We start from the raw sequence: 16,418 nt of genomic DNA, 5'->3' as shown, positions 1-16,418 counted from the left end.
CCTTTTCTGTGATTCTTAGAGCTCAAAACTATTGTAAAAGCCAAAAGTTTTTCTCCCTCTGTTCTTCCAAGTTCTGAGTTGTAAAGAGAGGAGAGAAAATTCTGTAAGGGTTGTCTCCTAAGCCCGTCAAAAGGAGTGAAACTATAAAAGGGTGATTGGCCTTCGCTTATTGAAGGAAGGCCTCTAGTTGACGTCGGTGACCTCGTCGGTGGAGGAAGCCAAAAGTGGAGTAGGTCAAGATTGACCGAACCACTCTAAATCTCGGTTTGCATTTACTTTGAGCATATTATCTTTACTGCAAACCTCCTCTAAAGCTTACTGCTTTCTGCGCATATACGATCGGGTTTCAAGCCTTGCACTTTCCGAATCAGCATTTAGACGTAAATCTATTTTTTCGTACGATCATCACATTTCAATTTGCGTTTACGTTTTGATCTCTATCTTAACTGCAAACTGCTTTCATACCCTTGCTTAAGATGTATCTCGCCTAATCAAGTGATTTACGAATCAGCATTTAGACGTAAATCGGTTTCTTCGTACGAACGTCATATTCAGTTTGCGCTTGTATTCTGGTTTTCATCATAACTGCAAACTGCCTTCATAGATTGACATTAATGTCATCTCGCTTGATCTTAAGTTAAAGTAATCTTAGAATCAGCTTTCACACCAAAATCGTTTTTTTCGTAGTTTCATTTTTATCGTCGAAAGATTTCCGCTGCACTAATTCACCCCGCCCCCCTCTTAGTGCTCTCGATCCTAACAATTGGTATCAGAGCGGGGTTAACTCTCTAACAGATTAAAACCCAAGAGAGATGGCATACGCCGGAAACCAAGAGGGCCATTCTATTACACGTCCACCCATGTTCAATGGGACGAACTACACCTATTGGAAGACCCGAATGAGGATCTTTCTTATTTCTATGGATTTTGAACTTTGGAATCTTGTTGAAACTGGATTTTCAAAGCCTTCTCTTCCAGTGATTGATTGGAATGAACTGGAGAAAAAGGCTTTCGCTCTTAATGCAAATGCTATGAATGCCCTATTTTGTGCACTTGATAAAAACGAGTTTAACCGTGTTTCGACTTGTGAAACTGCATTTGATATTTGGCACACACTCGAAGTGACTCACGAAGGCACAAGTAGAGTGAAAGAGTCAAAAATCAATTTTCTGTTACATTCTTTCGAACTTTTCCGGATGAAACCGAGTGAAACCATTGGCGACATGTTTACCCGTTTCACGGATGTCGTCAACGGTCTAAAAGGATTCGGAAAAAGTTTTTCGGATTTTGAGCTTGTAAATAAGATTCTAAGATCCCTTCCTAAGAGTTGGGATCCTAAAGTCACTGCTATTCAAGAGGCGAAAGATCTGAGTAACTTCCCTCTTGAAGAACTAATCGGGTCATTAATGACCTACGAGATGACTTGCAAAACTCATGAAGAGCAAGAAGACATCCTTCCAAAGAACAGGAAGGATATGGCACTTAAAACTTCAGAATGCCACTTGAGAGAAAACTCAAGTGATGAGGACTGTGATGATGACTTGGCACTTCTAACAAGAAACTTTAAAAAATTCATTAAAAGAAATAAGTTTAAGAATGACGCAAAAAATAAACTTGAACCCAAGAAGGACCAAGTTATTTGCTATGAATGCAAAAAGCCGGGACACTACAAGAGTGATTGTCCCCAAGCCAAAAAGAGAACATCAAAGAAGAAGGCGCTTAAAGCAACGTGGGATGACTCGAGCGCGTCCGAAGAAGAGGAGTCCAACACCAAGCAAGTTGCTCACTACGCCTTAATGGCCATCGGAGAGGAGGTAACAAATTTAATAGATGCAGATTTATCATTTGATGAATTATTAAATGCCTTCCATGACTTATTTGATGAATGCAAGATCATTAATAGAAAATATAAATTGCTAAAAAAGGAGCATGATAGTCTTACTTGTAATTTTGATAAGTTAAAAATTGAATATCATGATAGTTTAAGTTCATGCATAAAATGCCATGATCTAGAAACTCTCCAAAAGGAAAACTTGCTACTTAAGGACACCTTGACGAAATTCGAGGTTGGTAGCAAGTCTTTGAACATGATCCTTGCAAACAAGGGTCACGTTACCAAAAGAAGTGGAATTGGATTTGTGAGAAGTCCTCACCAAAATCCAACCACCTTCATAAAAGGCCCCATCTTACATGTTCGACACCAAAACAAATGCAACTTTTGGTGCAAATTTGGACACAAAACGCATTATTGTCCATTCAAGAAAATTAGTCCAAATGGATGTTAAAGCACTTTTCTTAATGGCTTTATTTCCGAATAAGTTTATGTTGAACAACCTCCTGAATTTGAAAATAATAGCCTCCCTAATCATGTGTTTAGATTAACTAAAGCTCTCTATGGTTTAAAACAAGTCCCAAGGGCTTGGTATGAGAGACTTAGTTCTTTTTTTATCGAAAATAATTTCACAAAAGGCAAGGTTGATACTACATTATTCATCAAGAATTTTGAAAATAATTTTCTCATTCTTCATATTTATGTTGATGATATTATCTTTGGTTCTACGAATGAATCTCTTTGTGAATCTTTTGCTAAAACTATGAGTCTTGAATTCGAAATGAGCTTAATGAGAGAATTAACATTCTTCTTAGGCTTACAAATCAAACACCTAAGTAATGGCATCTTTATTAGTCAAACTAAATATGCTATGAATTTATTAAAAAAATTTAATATGAATAACTCAAAGGCTATTAACACTCCTATGAGCACCTCCACTAAGTTAGAAATTGATGAAAGTGGAGAAAGCTTTGATCAAAAAACTTATAGGGGTATGATAGGAAGTTTACTTTACCTCACTGCAACCAGACCAGATATCATGTTCAGTGTAGGACTTTGTGCTAGATTTTAATCAAACCCTAAGATATCTCATCTCAAAGCAGTTAAAAGAATACTTAGATATCTTAATGGTACCACAAATCTAGGATTATGGTACCCAAAATCAGAGAATTTTGAGTTAATTGCTTATGCCGATGCGGACTTTGCTGGCTGTAGACTAGATAGAAAAAGCACATCAGGATCATGTCAATTTTTAGGACATGTCCTTGTTTCCTGGTCATCTAAGAAACAAAACTCGGTTGCACTATCAACAACCGAAACTGAATATATTGCAGCGAGTGCATGCTGTGCACAAGTTGTATGGATGAAAAACACCTTAGAAGATTACAAAGTTCATCTTAAAAATATTCCCATTAAATGTGATAACACAAGTCCAATATGCTTAACTAAGAATCATATACAACACTCAAGAACAAAACATATTGATATTAGACATCACTTTATACGAGATCATGTTACCAATCATGACGTAATCATAAAGTTCATTGATACTAAACATCAACTAGCTGATATTTTTACAAAACCTCTAAGTGAAGAGCAATTTGATTTTATGAGAAGAGAATTAGGAATGTTGATGTGTCCGAATATATAAACTAGTTAAAATTACTTTTCGGACTTTATCAAATGCTCAAATCACTTGATTGCCATTACATGCACAAATAACATGTTGAAAATTATGTGTTGAATACAAAATGTTTTGTCTTCATGATTGTATTTGAAAATCTGTAGCATAGTTTTGTCCGAATGCATGAAAAAGTTCATTTCATTTTTCGGATTCGCTTAACAATTGGAATGCTAAAAATCGAATTTTCTCATACACTCTTATGAAAAATATTTTTTGAAATGGATTTGATGAGATGATTCCTGCTTATGAATTCCATCTTGAAATATGGATGACAGTACTTTCACTTGCAAAAAGTTGTTTCACACATATATCTTGACTCAAAGTAAACTCACAAATAGCTGGTATCACAAATGGCTTTCCTCCTTCATGCAAAAAGGATTATAACAAAAAGAGGAAGAAGTATTCAACGCAATCTATGTATCAGGCCTTCCTTTATATGCTTGATAATTTGCTGGTATCACAACAACCATGCTTTTTGTTGATAACAAAGGGGGAGAAATATATGAATTGATGCTATAAACACTATGCTATGATTATGCCATGCTTGCATCACCAAGAGATAAATGAACAGATGCCATGCATTATGCCTTGAGTTGATATCTTACCATGTGAAGAAATGCAATACTTGTTAAAATATTTGAAATGTGTACATCATGTAATGATATCAAAATCTTACTTCACAGCTTTACATGTTGATATGATGAATTACTACTATTACCATCATTCAAACTTGATATATTTGAAAATGAATGTTAAGCCTTAACATCATCTTCAGAGAGATACATCATGATGGGAATCATGATGGGAGTATTGATAAGTTCAAATGATTTTAACTTATCAATATGTCTCTTGAATTCTTAGGTTTTGAATTTAAGAATGACTTATCTCAAGTATGGCATATAGACAGGGGGAGTTAAGGTTAACTCCATTATCAATTGATTGTCATCATTAAAAAGGGGGAGATTGTTGAATCTCGGATTTTGATGATGAAGTCAATTATCATTTGTTATCTAATCTATATGTTGAGATAAGTGTGCAGGATTAACTACGATGAAAGTGAGACATGCAGCAGGAGTTGCGCCGGAGTCAAGACAATGATCACGTTGGGAGTTCGAGAGTTCGACGGAAGCTCGGACAGTCGTCGGAAGTTCTGCGGGAACAGATCCGAGAAGTCCATAAGCTTGCCAAAGAAGCTTGTCGGAACTCGCCAAGTGAATTGTCGCAAGTCCAGGAGTTTGCCAGAAGTCCGCAGGAGCATCACCGAGGGTTCATCGGATGATCGACGGAAGTTCGCTGGAAGCTCGCCGGAAGAAGCGATTGACGCACCGAAGCAAGCTGCAGTAAATATCTTATGAAAACTCGTAGTTAGCACATTGATTAAGTTGGAAATGGGAGGTGATCTCATTAACTTAATCTTGGGGCAATTAGGCCCCTGAAAAACCCAAATTGGGCCGAATGGATCAACCCATTCGGACCCTGATTTCTGCCACGCGGTTGAACCGCCCAAGGCAGGAGGTTGCACCGCTTGGGCTTAGTCTCCGAGCGAGACTGGGAGGTGCAGCCGCTCCAGCTAGGCGGAGGCACTGCCTGGGGCTCAGTCTCCGAGCGAGACTGGGCGGTGCAACCTCCCTTGACAGGAGGTGGCATCGCTTGAGCTCAGTCTTCGAGCTCTGCCAGGCGGTGCAACCACCTTAATCAGGAGGTGCAACCACCTGAGCTCGGTCTTCGAGCTCTGTCAGGAGGTGCAACCGCCCCTGACAAGAGGTAGCACCGCCCAGAGGCTTAGTCTTCGAGCTCTGCCAGGCGGTGCAACCGCTCCAGTCAGGAGGTGCAACCGCCTGATCCCGAAATTCCGGGAATTGACAGGTTTGAGCTCCAAATTTGAATTGGGTTGGGGCCTATAAATACCCCACCCATTCAGCACTGAAAGGTGTTAGGATCGGAGCGGCACTAAGAGGGGGGGGTGAATTAGTGCAGCGGATTAAAACTTCGATTTTAACAAAATCTTTCGTACGTTAAGAATGAAACTTGAGAAATTTAACTTGAAGGCGTATTCTTAAAGTTGCGCAGCAAGAGTAATAAGGAACTAAAGCAGTAAGAAGATTTGCAATAATGTAAATGACAATAATAAAAAGCAAACCAGAGATTACGCCGATTTTTAGAGTGGTTCGGTCAAATGACCTACTCCACTTGCGAGGCCCCTCTTCGATGAGGCTCCCACCTTCCACTAGCAAGTCTCTTGAAATGGAAGGGTAAACACCCCTCTTACAACCTTTTACAAGCAGCTCAACCTCTTACAAATTTTCAATAAGAAAGAAGGAGGAGAACTCTCTAGCAAATTGAAAACAAGACTTGCTAAGACTTTCTAAGACTTTTCTCTCAATCAAAATGCTTCTCAAAAGTTGTAACCTCAGCTGAGATTTGAGGGGTATTTATAGGCCTCAAGAGGATTCAAATTTTGGGCTCCAAAATTTGAATTCTCTTAGGGTTCCCGGTGCTGGCGGTTCCACCGCCCAGCCAGGCGGTGCCACCGCCCAGCGTTCGGGTGCTGGGCGGTGCCACCGCCCAGCCAAGGAGGTGTCACCGCCCAGCACTCGGGTGCTGGGCGGTGCCACCGCCCAGCCAGGCGGTTCCACCGCCTGACTTTCCGATTCATTGGTTTGGCTTATTTTTCGCCCAAACCAAATCTGATTTTGGCCCCAGTTGGCCCCTAACCAGGATATAGGATTATCTCTTAATCCTAATCCTAATTACAGGTGAACTACATAAAAAAAACATCCTAAGCAAGTTTTTTAACCGCGAACGTCGAGTCTTGTTCCGGCGAGCTTTTCCGACGAACTCTTCCGACGGGCTTCTAGCAAGCTCCCGAACTTGTGATGACTTTAATGAGTAGCCGAGCCTTCTCGGTGATCTCCGTGAACCTCCGACGATCTCTTCGGCGAACTTCCGAAAATTCCGACAGGTTCCCGATTTCTTCTCGGTTGGTTCTGGCAGCATCTCCGACGATTCTTCGAACTCTTAAACGTCCATCGAACTTGACTCCGGTATTCTCGCTTTGTGTTTTTTGGTTATCGTAGTTAATCCTGCACACACAAGCAAACACTCTACTCCGATCTAGACAATTATTATAACGCAAATTGACATTCTGTTGCCCGGCACGTCATTGGTTGGCGCTTCATCCGATTCTTCGGTGCATCGTCCTCTCTTGCAGCTTGTTGCCCAATCGGCGGTTGACCTCCGCAACCCCGATATCCTTGGCGCAATTTCGCTCTCCTTGGCCCGATGCCCGACGCCCGAAGCCTTCTGCCATCCAATATCCTGACGTGATCTCCTCCGACGCAACGTCAATTCCTCCTGCGTTAATTGTCTAATCCTGATCGAGTAGACCTGTATCACTCAAAATGTAGTCAAACATTTAAACACAATCAATTAGTTTCATCATCAAAATCCGAGATTCAACAATCTCCCCCTTTTTGATGATGACAACTAATTGATGACTAACGGAGTTAACCTTAACTCCCCGGAGTTTAACTAAACTCCCCCTATCAATATGCCATTGATAGAACACTTGGATTATCCCAAATCCAAGTAACATTCATCACATGTTATGAAAAACATTTAAACTATCATGCAAATATATAAAATATTTAATTCAATGCATGAAGTCATCAATATACTTCTCCCCCTATGTCATCAACAAAAAGGAGAAGTAGCTACTCTTATGTGTTTATTATATGGGTTCAAACCATTGCATGAAAAACATAATATTAAATTTTTATCATCATGCAATTTTGAAGATAGAAAATTTAGCAAGTAATGCATCATGCTTGGGACATTCAAGCTATCAAGTTTTAGATATACAAGTTTTACAGCATATAAGATAGCACTTTTGGTAATGTTCAAGATAGCAAGTTCTACATCATGCAAGCTAGCAATATTGAGATGTTCAAGAAAGCAACTCTTGCTTCTTGAAATATGCAAATTGTAAGCTAGCAAATTTTTGCTTCCTTTGCAATGTTTGAGCTAGCAATTTTGCTTCCGTTGCAAAGTGCAAGTTAGTATGTTTTGCATCTTGAGATAAACAAGATTGTATTTTTGGTATGCAAATTTATAGTATACAAGCTATCAACTTTTGCACATAAAAAGTTAGCAAAATTTTACATCTTTTGAGATGTGCAAGATGGACTATTTTGCCTCTTTTCAAATTGTGCAAGCTAGCAAATTTGCTATCTAGCAAGTTTTGCTCCCCCTTTGTCAGTGTCAAATAGAAGGGAATAACAATACAATCATGTAATTCATTTCTCTTTACTATAATATTCAAATCATGATAAGGGTAAATAATAAAGATGAAAAATGAATGTCAAAAGACATATAACATTTTTGACAAATTTCTTCTTTTGTAGATAGAAAACATGATAGGAAACAATCTTGATTCAAAAAGAAAACTCAAGTTATAAATTATCAAGATGTCAAGTAGCATGTCATGGTTTACAAAAACAAGTTTCTTGCTAGTTAATAGCAAAAAGAATCTCAATTCATGCATATAAAATCTTATGATTCACATAGAACATCTCCTCTTTTATAAAACGAGAGAATCATGATGAAGAATCTTGATTTACATAGAGTTTCAAAATATAATTATCAATATCATGAATACTAAAAGACCATGAAAATTTTGATAAATATCCTTTTAAATAGAAAACAAACTTGATTCATTCAATAGAAAATTGTGAGAAATCAAGATCATGATTTCAATAAAATCCATTAAATTCAAATCATTTTCATAATCTATGAGATTCATAAAAATAATACAAATAGATTCATCAAAATCAATAATATAGAAAAAAATAATTTTCAAGAAGAAAAATGTTCTTCTCTTTTAGTTGCTTCAATTCATGTAATTTATTTCATTCAAGCATGCCTCCCTTTTTTTTTATGTCAAATAAAAACATGTATCATGTTTAAAACCGAAAGTGCTAGATTTATTATGACAAGGATCAATAAGGCACTTTCATTATGGTAAAAAGAAAATCGATAATCTGTAAATTACAAGATTCATTATGCATAATTTTAAAAATCTTATGCATAGAACAAAATCATCAATCATGATATCAAGACATTTATCATTTAAAGCATTCATGATTCACATCATATGCAATACATCACATATATTATCATAATAAAAGGCATAAGTATTGCATGCATCATTCCAAATTATAAATATTTCAAATCATAATGGTATTAATTTGTCAAATTGCATCCTACCATGCATGATCATAACTTTTCATTTGTATGCATCAAAATAATCTCAAGAGTATTTCATGCATGATTTTATATCACCAAAAAAGGAATATCAAGAAGAAAATAATTGGTGATGCGATAAACATTTCATGAATTTAAGGAATTACATAAAAATTTTATCATGAAGGATTAGAACATGTGAATACTAGAAGACATGATTTCTTTTTGAAAAACCTACTCATTAATAATCAAAAGAAAATCTTAGGAGATCGATTAATGAAAAATCTTGATTCATAATAAATCTTCATTTGTAAATATCACGGAATCAAGATCATGATTTTAGATAAAACTCATTCAAATTCAAATCGTCTAAATCATCAAAATCTCAACATTTCTTTCAAGAGATTCAAAATGACATAAATAATTTTATTGGTCTCTTAGGTATAAATCAATAAGATAGAGAAAAAGAAAATTTTCAATAAAAAATCTTTCCTCCTTTTGTTTCAACTTATTGATTGATTCCATGCATGCATCTCCTTTTCTTTCAAATCCATGCATCATCGTTTTAAAACAAAAAAAATCAAAGATCATCAAGATAAAAAAGTGCAACACATAATTCCAAAAAAAAAAAAATGATTTCAACTCATTACTTCAAGTCAAATCAATATCATGATTTTGATATAACTCATTTGTAATTCAAATCATCAAACCAAAATCATTTTCAAGGGATTCATATAAATCAACAAGATAGAGAAAAATAATTTTCAAGAACAATGCTTTTCTCTTTTTAGTTATTTAAATTCATGTCATTTATGCTAGATAAAAATGTGCATCAACATTTAGGATCGAAAAATGAATTTTGTCATAAAAACCATCAAGACCAAAAAATCATCATGTATAACTTTACAATCTCATGCATAAAATCATCAAATCATAGCATCAAAACTTTCAATAGTTTCATTACAACATCAAGTAAGGTTTTATTGAACATAATTTTGAATGATTCTTATAGATATTTAAAATTTCTTTAGTTTTACTTTATATGATTGACTTTATATTAGCATGCTTCAAATTTTTGTTCTTATGTCAAAACTATACATCATGTTTGAAAACCAAAGATAAGGTTCATAAAAAAAATCATAAAACCTTCCATTCAAAAGTCATGCATCGACATTGAAAATCAATATGGAAATCGTCAAAGTACAAATTCTTGCTTCTCAAGCACATATATAAGATTAATCTTACTAGGTGTATAAGCATTATATTTATATCTAACATTTTATTGCATTAACATAACACAAGCAATTTTCAAGAAAATTAATCCTAAACTAAATTAAAAATAACTCAAGAAAGTATTATGTAATTTCGAAATGAATTAGTGGGATTTTGATTACCTCATTGTTGAAAGAGGGTGAGGCATAGTTTGCCACCTCGCCTTTCTTGATTTTCTCCTCGTCTTCGGAAGAGCTCAATTCATCCCAACTTTTGTTCTTCTTGCGTTCAAAGCAAGTAGTTCCATTCTTTTTGCTTTTTAATTTTTGTTTCATTTGTAGTTTAAGTTCACCATCACTTGAGCTTATGCTCGAGTGGTATTCATGTGTTCTATGTCCCAAATCCTTCCTATCATTTGGAAGGTTGTTCTCGAGTTTCTTTTTTTCCACATTGTTCATTTCGTAGGTCATTAGAGACCCAATAAGTTCTTCGAGAGGGAATGTTTTAAGGTCCTTGGCCTCTTGAATGGCCGTAACTTTTGGATCCCAACTTTTTGGAAGGGATCTTAAGATTTTAGTGACTAGTTCAAAATTAGAAAAACTTTTACCAAGAGCTTTGAGTCCATTGATGACATCCGTGAACCGGGTGTACATGTCTCCGATGGACTCACTTGGTTTCATCCGGAAAAGTTCATAAGAATGCACAAGAATATTGATTTTGGACTCTTTCACTCGGCTAGTGCCTTCATGAGTGACCTCTAGAGTTCTCCAAATATCAAAAGCCGAGTCACACATCGAAACGCGATTAAATTCACTTTTGTCAAGTGCACAATATAAGGCATTCATAGCCTTTGCATTTAAAGAAAACATCTTCTTCTCCAAATCATTCCAATGGTTCATTGGGAGAGAAGACATTTCAAATCCATTTTCGACTATGTCCCATAAATTCAAATCCAAAGAAAGTAAGAAAACTCTCATTCGAGTTTTCCAACAAGTGTAGTCCGTCCCATTGAAAAAGGGAGGACGAATGAGAGAGTGACCCTCTTGAAAGCCATAAAGAGCCATTTCTATTTGGGTGTTAAACCAAAGTAGAAAACCGTGGCTCTGATACCACTTGTTAGGATCGGAGTGGCACTAAGAGGGGGGGGTGAATTAGTGCAGCGGATTAAAACTTCGATTTTAACAAAATCTTTCGTACGTTAAGAATGAAACTTGAGAAATTTAACTTGAAGGCGTATTCTTAAAGTTGCGCAGCAAGAGTAATAAGGAACTAAAGCAGTAAGAAGATTTGCAATAATGTAAATGACAATAATAAAAAGCAAACCAGAGATTACGCCGATTTTTAGAGTGGTTCGGTCAAATGACCTACTCCACTTGCGAGGCCCCTCTTCGATGAGGCTCCCACCTTCCACTAGCAAGTCTCTTGAAATGGAAGGGTAAACACCCCTCTTACAACCTTTTACAAGCAGCTCAACCTCTTACAAATTTTCAATAAGAAAGAAGGAGGAGAACTCTCTAGCAAATTGAAAACAAGACTTGCTAAGACTTTCTAAGACTTTTCTCTCAATCAAAATGCTTCTCAAAAGTTGTAACCTCAGCTGAGATTTGAGGGGTATTTATAGGCCTCAAGAGGATTCAAATTTTGGGCTCCAAAATTTGAATTCTCTTAGGGTTCCCGGTGCTGGCGGTTCCACCGCCCAGCCAGGCGGTGCCACCGCCCAGCGTTCGGGTGCTGGGCGGTGCCACCGCCCAGCGTTCGGGTGCTGGGCGGTGCCACCGCCCAGCCAAGGAGGTGTCACCGCCCAGCACTCGGGTGCTGGGCGGTGCCACCGCCCAGCCAGGCGGTTCCACCGCCTGACTTTCCGATTCATTGGTTTGGCTTATTTTTCGCCCAAACCAAATCTGATTTTGGCCCCAGTTGGCCCCTAACCAGGATATAGGATTATCTCTTAATCCTAATCCTAATTACAGGTGAACTACATAAAAAAAACATCCTAAGCAAGTTTTTTAACCGCGAACGTCGAGTCTTGTTCCGGCGAGCTTTTCCGACGAACTCTTCCGACGGGCTTCTAGCAAGCTCCCGAACTTGTGATGACTTTAATGAGTAGCCGAGCCTTCTCGGTGATCTCCGTGAACCTCCGACGATCTCTTCGGCGAACTTCCGAAAATTCCGACAGGTTCCCGATTTCTTCTCGGTTGGTTCTGGCAGCATCTCCGACGATTCTTCGAACTCTTAAACGTCCATCGAACTTGACTCCGGTATTCTCGCTTTGTGTTTTTTGGTTATCGTAGTTAATCCTGCACACACAAGCAAACACTCTACTCCGATCTAGACAATTATTATAACGCAAATTGACATTCTGTTGCCCGGCACGTCATTGGTTGGCGCTTCATCCGATTCTTCGGTGCATCGTCCTCTCTTGCAGCTTGTTGCCCAATCGGCGGTTGACCTCCGCAACCCCGATATCCTTGGCGCAATTTCGCTCTCCTTGGCCCGATGCCCGACGCCCGAAGCCTTCTGCCATCCAATATCCTGACGTGATCTCCTCCGACGCAACGTCAATTCCTCCTGCGTTAATTGTCTAATCCTGATCGAGTAGACCTGTATCACTCAAAATGTAGTCAAACATTTAAACACAATCAATTAGTTTCATCATCAAAATCCGAGATTCAACAAAAGGCAATGAACTTACACTGAAATCTTGATCCTTTTCTGTGATTCTTAGAGCTCAAAACTGTTGTAAAAGCCAAAAGTTTTTCTCCCTCTGTTCTTCCAAGTTCTGAGTTGTAAAGAGAGGAGAGAAAATTATGTAAGGGTTGTCTCCTAAGCCCGTCAAAAGGAGTGAAACTGTAAAAGGGTGATTGGCCTTCGCCTATTGAAGGAAGGCCTCTAGTTGACGTCGGTGACCTCGTCAGTGAAGGAAGCCAAAAGTGTGTTAGGATCGAGAGCACTAAGAGGGGGGGGTGAATTAGTGTAGCGGAAATCTTTCAGCGATTAAAAATGAAAGCTGCGTTCGTTCGATAAAAACGATTTCGATGTAAAAGCCGATTTTAAGATTACTTAAGATTAAGCTCAGTTTTACTTCTAAACGCAGTTTACGTCTAAACCCAGTTTGCGTCTAAGCGCAGTTTACATCTAAACGCAGTTTGCATCTAAACACAATTTATGTCTAAATGCAGTTTGCGTCTAAACGTAGTTTTACGTCTAAACGCAGATTTACGTCTAAACGCAGATTTACGTCTAAACTCAGTTTACGTCTAAAACATAGTTTTACGTTTAAACGTAGTTTACGTCTAAACGTAGTTTTACGTCTAAACGCAGATTTACGTCTAAACGCAGATTTACGTCTAAACGCAGATTTACGTCTAAACTTAGTTTACGTCTAAAACGTCTAAACACAGTTTGGACAGTTTTACGTCTAAACGCAATTTTATGTCTAGACGCAGTTTCAAAGGGATCTGAACTTAGAAACTCGTTCGTAAAAGCGCAGAAGACAGTTTTGCAGAATCAAGGCGTAAACGTAAACTGCAATGTAAATATCGTACGAAAACACTGGTTTACGTCTGAAAGCAGATTCGGAAAGATCAGCACTTAGAAACTTGTTCGTGAAGACGCAGAAGACAGTTTTGCAGAATCAAAACGTAAACGTAAACTGTAATGTACGAAAACACCGATTTACGTCTGAATGCAGATTCGGAAGGAATAGCACTTAGAAACTTGTTCGTAAAAGCGCAGAGAGCAGTAGTTATGAAGGAGGTTTGCAGTAATGATAAAGTGCTCAAAATAAACGCAAACCAGAGATTTAGAGTGGTTCGGTCAGTCTTGACCTACTCCACTTTTGGCTTCCTCCACCGACGAGGTCACCGACGTCAACTAGAGGCCTTCCTTCAATAGGCGAAGGCCAACTGCCCTTTTACAGTTTCTCTCCTTTTGACAGGCTCAGGAGACAACCTTTACAGACCTTTCTCTCCTCACTTTACAACTCAAAACTTGAAGAACAAAAGGAGGAGACTTAAAGGATTTACAACACTTTTGAGCTCTTAGAATCACAGAAAAGATCAAGATTTCGGTGTAGGTCTGTATCTTTTCAGTGCTGAATGGGTGGGGTATTTATAGGCCCCAACCCAATTCAAATTTGGAGCTCAAAACGATCAAATCCCGGAATTTCGGGATCAGGCGGTTGCACCTCATGACTGGAGAGGTTGCACCGCCTGGCAGAGCTCGAAGACTGAGCCCAGGCGGTTGCACCTCTCTGTCAGGGCGGTTGCACCTCCTGAGTCTGGCTCGGAGACTGAGCCCCAAGCGGTGCCACCTCTTGACTGAGGCGGTTGCACCTCTCTACCAGAGCTCGAAGACCGAGCTCAGGCGGTGCCACCTCTCTATCAGGGAGGTTGCACCGCCCAGTCTCGCTCGGAGACTGAGCCCCAAGCGGTGCCACCTCCTGGCTGGGGCGATTGCACCTCCCAGTCTCGCTGGGAGACATAGCCTGGGCGTTGCTACCTCCTGGCTGGGGCGGTGCCACCTCTTTCACTATTTCAGCTCACTTGGTTTGGCTCCAAACTTGGCCCAAACCAGTCCGAACTTGGGCCTAATTGGCCCCTACTTGGGTTATAGGATTAACACCTAATCCTAACCCTAATTAATGTGCTAACTATGATTTTAAAGACATTTTACAAGCTATTACAAAGTCTGCAAGTCAAGACTTCTTCTGGCGAGCTTTCAGCAAACTTCCGGCGGTCTTCCGATGAACTCTCGAAAACCATTCTGCGGACTCCCGGCAAGCTCCTAAACTTCACGATTTGTTCTTAGCGAGTTCCAACGAGCTTCTTCGGCAAGCTCCGATCTTTCTCGGCGAGCTCCGCGAACTCCCAACGAACCTTCCGGCGAGCTTCCGAAAAACCCTTCGGCAAGCTCCCAACTCATTCTCGGCTAGTTCCGGTAGCATTCCCGACGAACCTTCGGACTTCCGTCGAACTCTCGAACTCGTAACAAATCCTTCGCGCTTGACTCCGACACTTTGTTTCGCTTTATGTCTTCATCGTTATCATTGTTAATCCTGCACAATTAAAGCAAAACTTCGATTGAGACAATTAATCCTAAGCAATTAACTAAGTTGTCCGGCATGTCATTGGTCCCTCGACGCTTCGTCCGATTCTTCGGCGCATCGTCCTTTCCTGCAGCCTATTGCCCAATCGGCCAGTTGACTCCGCAACTCCGATATCCTTGGCACAATACCCGCTCTTCTTGGCCCGATGCCCGAGTCCACGGCCCGAAGCCTTCTGTCGATACGTCGACCGATCCACCGGCCCAACGTCCAATCTTCTGACATGTTCCTTCGGCACAACATGATGTTCCTGCTTTAATTGTCTCATCCTGATCGAAGCACCCTACGTCACTCAAAACGCAGATTAAATCATAAACATATATCAAGTAGTTTCATCATTAAAATACGAGATTCAACAATCTCCCCCTTTTTGATGATGACAACTACTTGATGACGGAGCTAATCTTAACTCCCAGAGTTTAAACAAACTCCCCCTATCAATATGCCATATTGATAGAACCTTGAATTCAAACTGAATTCAAGTTATTGCAATATTCATCATGAATACTTGCAACACGTCAACATGAACATATGCATAAACTTATGCATCACATGTCATGTCATCGACATACTTTCATCAACATACTTCTCCCCCTTTGTCATCAACAAAAAGGAGAAGTATCACAATCAAGTGTTTGTGATATTGGTTCAACTCATTGCATGAAAAACATAATATCAAGTTTTATCATCATGCAATTTTGCTAGAAAATATAGCAAGTGTTGAATCATGCTTAGAATATTCAAGCTATCAAGTTTTAGATATGCAAGTTTTATAGCATACAAGATAGCACTTGGTATGAAAATTAGAGATGTTCAAGATAGCAAGTTCTACATTATGCAAGCTAGCAAATTAGATATGTTCAAGAAGGCAACTCTTGCTTCTTGAAGTATGAAAATTTTGTCCACTTTGCTAGATGCGCAAGTTAGCATGTTTTGCTTCTTGAGATAGGCAAGATAGCACCTTTGTTCTTTTTGTTTCTTAAGATGTTCAAGATAGCAATTTCTTCTCTTTTGAGAAGTGAAAATTTGCTTTCTTCTTGAATTGTGCATGCAAGTTATCTCCTCCTTAGTCATTGTCAAAAAGAAGGGCAAACCCTTTCTGTCAATTTCTAAATCATGACAAAGGTGAGTAATCATTTTTATTTCAAAATTCCATAATTGAGATAAACCTTGAATTCAAATCAAGGCAATTTTAATCAAGGTTCATATCATATGCAATACATTACGTAGAAAGCATAAGTATTGCATGCATCATTTTAGCAACAAATCGTAGCATTTCATCACATGGCAAGATATCATCAAGTAGAATTACGATGCAAGTTCTTGATATCTTAACATGATGAAAA

Source organism: Musa acuminata, chromosome BXJ2-5 (assembly GCF_036884655.1).
Source record: "Musa acuminata AAA Group cultivar baxijiao chromosome BXJ2-5, Cavendish_Baxijiao_AAA, whole genome shotgun sequence".
Taxonomy (NCBI): Eukaryota; Viridiplantae; Streptophyta; class Magnoliopsida; order Zingiberales; family Musaceae; genus Musa; species Musa acuminata.
This window is presented reverse-complemented; position numbering follows the sequence as displayed.